General features: G+C 39.3%; 3 non-coding genes across 3 annotated transcripts; all 3 read right to left on the bottom strand.

Annotated features, from left to right (window-relative positions):
* Positions 1 to 209: 209 nt before the first annotated feature.
* LOC126960448 (small nucleolar RNA SNORD108) lies at positions 210 to 280 on the bottom strand. Its single transcript, XR_007727992.1, has one exon. It is a non-coding gene; the product is annotated as a small nucleolar RNA SNORD108 (small nucleolar RNA).
* A 1,739-nt stretch (positions 281 to 2,019) lies between these two features.
* On the bottom strand, positions 2,020 to 2,086 carry LOC126960429 (small nucleolar RNA SNORD64). Its single transcript, XR_007727976.1, has one exon. It is a non-coding gene; the product is annotated as a small nucleolar RNA SNORD64 (small nucleolar RNA).
* A 3,003-nt stretch (positions 2,087 to 5,089) lies between these two features.
* Positions 5,090 to 5,164, bottom strand: LOC126960449 (small nucleolar RNA SNORD107). Its single transcript, XR_007727993.1, has one exon. It is a non-coding gene; the product is annotated as a small nucleolar RNA SNORD107 (small nucleolar RNA).
* Between the last annotated feature and the right edge of the window lie 2,455 nt (positions 5,165 to 7,619).

The raw sequence follows: 7,619 nt of genomic DNA on the forward strand, positions 1-7,619 counted from the left end.
AACTTGGGAGTCGGAGGTTGCAGTGAGCCGAGACTGAGCCACTGCACTCCAGCCGGGGTGACACAGTGGGACTCCATCCCAAAAAAATAAAATTTTGTTTGCTTATTTGTTTTTCTCCTAGTACTCATTAATGTGATTTGCCATCTATTGCTAACTAATTCCTTCCACTACTCTCAGCAAATTACTTTGATTATGAATTAGCATGGCTGGACCCCAGGCTCTCTTTGCAGGAATGGAAAGTGTCATCCAATTTAAGAAATAATGATTCTCATCATTAAGCCAACCCTCCTCCTACTACTACACCAACACACACCCACACACACACACACACACACACACACACGTGTCATCTCTTCCAGAGATTATTTTCAGGAGATTTATTTTAAGCCATCTGTGAAGTATCACCCCACAAATGAGGTTGTTTGGATGGGCTAGGCCAGCAACTACCACTGCATTCTCCAGGTTGCAGCAAACATCTAAAGGTAAAAGACTGCTGTCAACACTATACCTCAACAGACCTGGCACTAATTCCCTATTTTTCTCACTTAACTGCTTATTTCTAATCTAATTCAGTTAGTAGGAAGGGAAAAACTCATTTTTCTCAATTCAACCAACATATCCCTAACTGCCTGGATCAGGAACACTAACAGAACCAAACAAATCTGAGAGGTTATAAATACACTAACATTTCTACCAGAAGAACAGAGATTCAATGGCAAGAACTAGAAAATAACCTATCTCACTTTCAAAAGAATGTTCATTTCTCTGAACCCCAACAGCTTTTCACTATAAACCAGTCATTTGTCATGTGACAAATGACAGTATCAACACTCACATCATTAATATGTACATATGTATACACAAACACATAACACATACAGAATTTATCAACTAAGAAAAAAACTAGAGAATAAGATCTTGCTATATTCAATGTTCATGGTATATTTAATACAGGCTTCTCTAAATTACCTTTTTATTCACCATTCTTCCTTCATAATATTACAGGCAAAACAAAAGCACCTACTCAAAGAATGTCAATCACAGATAGCAAAAGACTCATCAATCATACAAGCAAAAGTAGAGTATAGAATAATGTGAAATGAGAGATGTGATTCAAAAATGGCATGGTGTTTAGCAATCATTTAATCTCCGTGGGGCTCAGCATCAAAAACTATATAATGCCAATTTCATCCCCTTAACTGAATCTAAGAGTCAAAACTAAATCTCCATCTATGTCTTGTAAAGATACAGCAAATGGTCAACTTAATTAAAAGTAGAATTAAATTAATCCCTGTAAATGTAACTTAAGCATTCTGCTAAATATATAAATTAAGTCTCCTCTCAAACCAAAGCAATGTCTCAGCCACAAACTAGCAATTTCTCAATTATATGCTAAATGGAGAAGCTGCCTCAGTGACAGAAACATACTCATGAAACTTTCATACAAGGTTGGAACCAGGTGATGCAAGCAATAGGGTTAAAAAAAAAAAAAAAAAAAAAGAGCACAGGAGCTCCCAGGTACTTATTCTCTTGAAGTGATCACTTGAAATGCATAGTACAAATAAGCAAAGGTGTGGCTGCATGCATGGCTTGCGCATGCAATCCCAGCACTTTGGGAGGGTGAGGCGGGTGGATCACTTAGAGAACAGCCTGGCAAACATGGCAAAGCCTGTCTCCACAAAAACATACAAAAATTAGCTGGGCATGTTGGCACATGCTTGTAATCGCAGCTACTCTGGAGGCTGAGACAAGAAGTGCCTGAACGCAAGAGGCGGAGGTTGCAGTGAGCCAAGATCACGCCAAAGATGAGACATACCAATGCAGTGAACATAGAACACACTACAAAAGATTAACTGTACTAAAGGATCTAGAACCAACTTCCCTCTATTGCACTGGAAAAACCTATGACACGCCACTCTCCTTAACCTGTATTGATAGGAAAAAACATGTGAAATTTAGAGTCTAAGAATTTATGTTTTGAGTATTTGTGTCCTGAGTCCTTAGACTGATACTAAGGCTGGACTTCAGAGTAATCACATTGAGCTTTACTTCATCATGCTCAGTAAACACAGCTCATCACAAATCCAGCCCAGGTCTTTCCCAACGTCTTTCCTATCAACTAGTAAAATTATGTTTAAAAAAAAAAAAAAATTTCCCTGCAGACAGTGTATCTCTAAGGACAGTCCCTGGCCTGGAAGAATAAATAAGAGTTTTATGTGACAATGGATATAAAACAACAGTAACAACAACAGTATCATTCAAAACCCACAGAAATAAGGGGAATTATGAAGAAAAAGACACACACAGCAATCTACGTGAAGGAAACACACACACACACACAGCAATCTACATGAAGGAAACAAACACACACACACACACACACACACACACAGAGCAATCTGCCAGTAGGGTCTCACAGAGCTAAATATAGTAATTATTTCCACTAGCAAATTGTCCAAAGAACTGAAACGGAAATATCCTAATGCCACCACAAATAACTATCAACAACTTGCTATTCTCCCCAATAATTAAATGTAAACCAATTTTAGGACTAGAGTACACTGAAAATATGCATCAAAATATTTCAGAGTTAAGTGTAAACAAATAGTATAGAAAGATAAATAAAATCAAGGCTGGCACAACATATGAAATACAAAGTCCAACGAAAGGATTCTGAAGGAGGTCTAAACTAACTATAACTTCTCTGACAAGAAACCAAAGTAGCACAGCAACACAATCCAAATTTTCTCATGACAACCCACAGTATTCCTGATACATATTTCCTAAACATGAAATCATTAGATTTCAGGAACTGTATCATTTCAACTCAATTTTTGCTACCGAAGAACAAATGATATAACATAAAATGAACACATCTATACAAACAAGACATCCAAAAGATGAGAAACAGTCCAAAAAATTCAGATGTACAACCTAACTCTCAAGGTCACTGTATTCTCATTAGTTCAACAGAAAATGATTCACATGAACTAAACATCAAGTTCAAACATGAGGCTCCTCCTTGAACCTTGGGCACTTAGTGTGGACCTTGCTTTTTAAGTTGAATCAGCTCAGCAAAGTAAATTAACCCAGCCAAGCTTTTCCTACCAATCATTTCTACGCTGCATTAGTTCTTAAAACTCATGGGCAAGCAGGCCTTGTAAAAAAGGATTCCAATGACTCACATAGATGACGCTGAAAGTGGAAGAGCTAGAAGAACTGTTTCTCCATGTCTGCAACCCCCTTTCGATTGTACAACCACCTCATCCCTTTATCAACATATACTTCTACACTATTCCCCACCTCTTTACTCTCTACTGGCTTAATAAATACATCCTTTGAACTTGATATCTTATTTTTTTTTCCCCAGACGGAGTCTCACTCTGTCACCCAGGCTGGAGTGCAGTGGCACGGTCTTGGCTCACTGCAACCTCTGCCACCTGAGTTCAAGTGATTCTCCTGCCTCAGCCTCCTGAGTAGCTGGGATTATGAGCACACACCACCAAGCTCGGGTACTTTTTGTATTTTTGAGACAGGGTATTGCTTTGTTGGCCAGGCTGGTCTCAAACTCCTGATGTCAGGTGATCCGCCCACCTCAGCCTCCCAAAATGCTGGGATTACAGGCTTGAGCCACCACACCTGGTCTCAAATATTTATATAGAATTAAGTGTTCCCCATCTCACCATGCAAGAGAGGACTTCTCACTCCTGTAAACTCAAATAGCACTTGCTGATTTCTATTTTTTTTTCCTTGAGATGGAGTCTCACCTCTGTCACCTAAGCTGGAGTGCCAGTGGCATGATCTCGGCTCACTGCAACCTCCGCCTCCTGGGTTCAAGCAATTCTCCTGCCTTAGCCTCTGGAGTAGCTGGGATTATAGGCGCCTGCCACCACGCCAGACTAATTTTCGTATTTTTAGTAGAGTGTTTTGTCATGTTGGCCAGACTGGGCTCGAACTCCTGACCTCAGGTGATCCACCTGCCTCATCCTCCCAAAGTGCTGGGATTACAGGCGTTTTAACCACCACCACCAAATAACCCCAAAACCATACCCAAAAATACACTGTAAATATCATCGCAAGGTACTAAACAAGTGCTGGTAAACACTAAATAACTCAAATGACCTCTATCTGGGAATGGTTGACTACTTCATGGGTGTAAATGTATGGAGTCAGATATCAGATGGGCCAAGATTCTGATCAGATATTCTGTCATAAGGAAGTAACTAGGAAATAGCTAAAAACTTGTTTTCTAACTTAAGAAAAAAATTAGTACCTGGCACAATGGTTCACACCTACAATACCAGCTGAGGCAAGAGGATGGCATGAGGCCAGGAGTTCAAGATCAGCCTAAGCAACATAGTGAGATCCCAGCTCTAAAAACATTAGAAAATTAAAATTAGCCAGGCATGTTGACACGTGACTGTAGTCCCAGCTACTCTGGAGGGTAAGGTGAAAGGATCGTTTGAGCTCAGGTGTTCAAGGCTGCAGTGACTTATGTTAATGCCACTGAACTCCAGCCTGGGCTGTGAGATACTGTCTCACTTTACAAATATTAGCAATGCTGCCTCATTCATTCACTTAATATTTCTTCAACATCTGTTGTGTGATGGGCTCTCTGCAAGTCGATCAACTGCACACAGCTGAAGAAAAAAACACATAAACAAAATCAACTGTTCTAAAATACCAACAGTATTCATTTAAAGGCATGTACTATACTCACTGTGTTCCACAATATATGCTCCATAAATATAATTCCTCCTCTTTTCTGGACATCACTTAGAACCCTAGAACTCTGGCGCTTTTTTTTTTTAATCCGAGAGGTGGTAGTCTCATTTTCACACATCCTTGTTTCCATCTCAACAAGTGCCTGTGCCTTCTGTGGTCCAAGGATAAGTTTCCTTTTAGCTTTCAACAACGTACAACATGTAGGAAAAAAAAGGAATTCAGAATATCTATACAAATAAAAAAGAGTATCTGAGCAACCAGCAAAGTGCAATACTACATCTGCCATTTTTAAGTATTCAAAGTTTTCACAACACTTTCTGCAGAAGATCTTGAAATCGAAAAGTCTAATGAGGCACACTGACTGGATTTCAGAGTGTCATTTTTAAGCTCAAATTCTGAAATCATTATGTTCAGACAAGGTCCTGTGTCATCATGAACCTAGCCAAGGCCTCCGCAATATATTCTTATTTTTCTTTACAAGGTTATTTTACCTGAGCAGTTTACATTTCTGTGCTAAAAGCACTTAATATTATTTTCAGCCTCGTTGCGACACTACTGAGTAGGATCCACACTGACGACACATCAAATTTTAGCGATCAGATTCTCTCTTCCTTTCAGAGGCATCAACTAAGTGGTCAAAAACTGGTATCACATGACGCTGAAAAAGTTACAACACAAATATCTTATTTCAGGCTCAGATGTCATTCTCCCACTACAAAAGTCCCATGAAAATATACCTTGCTTTATTACATAAAATTCATGTACTAAGCATTATTATGTGTATGGACAAGATGAAGAGAATTGAAATGCAAATATAAGACAGAATCAAGCAATGTATTATCGACCAGAAAACATGCATTTAAAAACTTCAACCCATGGCCGGGCACAGTGGCTCATGCCCGTAATCCCAGGACTTTGGGAAGCTGAGTCGGGTGGATCACCTGAGGTCAGGAGTTTGAGACCAACCTGGCCAACATGGTGAAACTGTCTCTACTAAAAATACAAAATTTAGCCAGGTGTGGTGGCCCACACCTGTAATCCCAGCTATTCAGGAGGCTGAGGCAGGAGAATAGCTTCAGACCAGAAGGTAGAGGCTGCAGTGAGCCAAGATCACACCAACCACTGTACTCCAGCTTGCACAACAGAGCGAGACTCTGTCTCAAAAAATAAAATTAAATAAATAAATAAATAAATAAAAACTTCAACCCATGGATTATAACTGACTACCTGCTGAAATCAGTGAAGGTAGTATCAGAGGTAAACATATCAGGTAAAGGGTGTTTTTGCTAAGCTTTGAAATGAGATCATGAAAATTCTAGTCAAGCAACACTATTTCACATAACTATCAATGTAAATCAGTTTCCACTTGTAATACTCTATTACAAGAACCTATAAAAGCAAAATACCGTATGTTAATAACAAACTTCTGAAATCTGACATCATAATTAAGGAATGAGTTCACGAAAGCAGGGAGCTCCCTAAGCAACTTTTAGAATCTTTTTAATTCCAAGCCAAGATTACCTATCATATAAAAACAGAATACCTCAAATACTTCATTACCTATTTTAAGGTAGCAAAATTTTTATCCCAAAATTCTATTTGAAATTATTCTATAACCTACAATGAAAGCATATGTCAAACATGATGTGCAACATGAATATATTTATGAAGTCACTTAATGAAATGTGTATCAGGAAATCAGAAAGTTGTTGACCAACCATGTTTTGGATGAGAAATATGTGTGTGTGTGTATATATATTTTTTGTTGTTGTTGTTGTTGTCGTTCGTTTGTTTTTGAGACGGAGTCTCACTCTGGAGTGCAGAGGCTGGAGTGCAGCGGTGCTCCAGGCTCCACGCTCCAGGCTGGAGTGCAGTGGCTCTATCTTGGCTCACTGCAAGCTCCACCTCCCACGTTCACACCATTCTCCTGCCTCAGCCTCCCGAGCAGCTGGGACTACAGGTGCCCACCACCACGCCAGCTAATTTTTTGTATTTTTTAGTAGAGATGGGGTTTAACTGTGTTAGCCAGGATGGTCTTGATCTCCTGACCTCGTGATCCGCCCGCCTTGGCCTCCCAAAGTGCTGGGATTACAGGCGTCAGCCACCACGCCCAGGCACATGTATGTATTTTAATGCAAGAATGTAGGATGATTTTTAAGTAACACCAAGGATTAACTACCAAGAATGTTTTAAGACGGGTACGTTGATGTGTGTCCCTAGTGGAAACACGCAAAAGCTTAGACTAGCATTCCATAACAAAAGATTCACCATACTCAATTATACTATCTATATCCCAAGTTTTCTTCTATTATATCATCACAATCAGGATTCTCAAAAAGTCCAGGAAGCACCAAAGAAAATGTATTATCACCAAGCAAAATAACTACAAGCAGCAAGAATCTTGTGGAATCTAGAGTTCTTATAACTTACCTTTAACTCATGCAACAGGCCATATTTAATTAAAAAGGTCCTGAAAACAGGTTTTCTTCAAATATGCTGCATAATCACTCATGCCAAAATCTAAGGGCCATCCACACCAGCAAACCAATGCAAGGAGAAATGCTTCCCCTCCAAAAACAAACAAAAAAGTATAATTAGAAGTAGCTCCAGAGCAGTACAGGAAGAACTCACAGGTTGCTCTACATACTACCCCACGGTTTGTAGAGGAAAAGTATTTGTCTTTTCATCAGTCAATTTGTGTGAACTGAGGAGCTCTGTCTTCAAAGATCCAGATAAAGTACTTTGGTTGTGGCTTTGGTAAATCAAGAGGTTTAACATTTACAAATTCTGAGAACACTGATGTCACACCTGTATTATATAACTCCTAAAGCAACTAGGCTTGGCCTCTTTATTTTCCTTACCTGAGAGTGGCCATTAATCCAAGAAGCTATTCG

The sequence above is a fragment of the Macaca thibetana genome, chromosome 7 (genome assembly GCF_024542745.1).
Source record: "Macaca thibetana thibetana isolate TM-01 chromosome 7, ASM2454274v1, whole genome shotgun sequence".
Classification (NCBI taxonomy): domain Eukaryota; kingdom Metazoa; phylum Chordata; class Mammalia; order Primates; family Cercopithecidae; genus Macaca; species Macaca thibetana.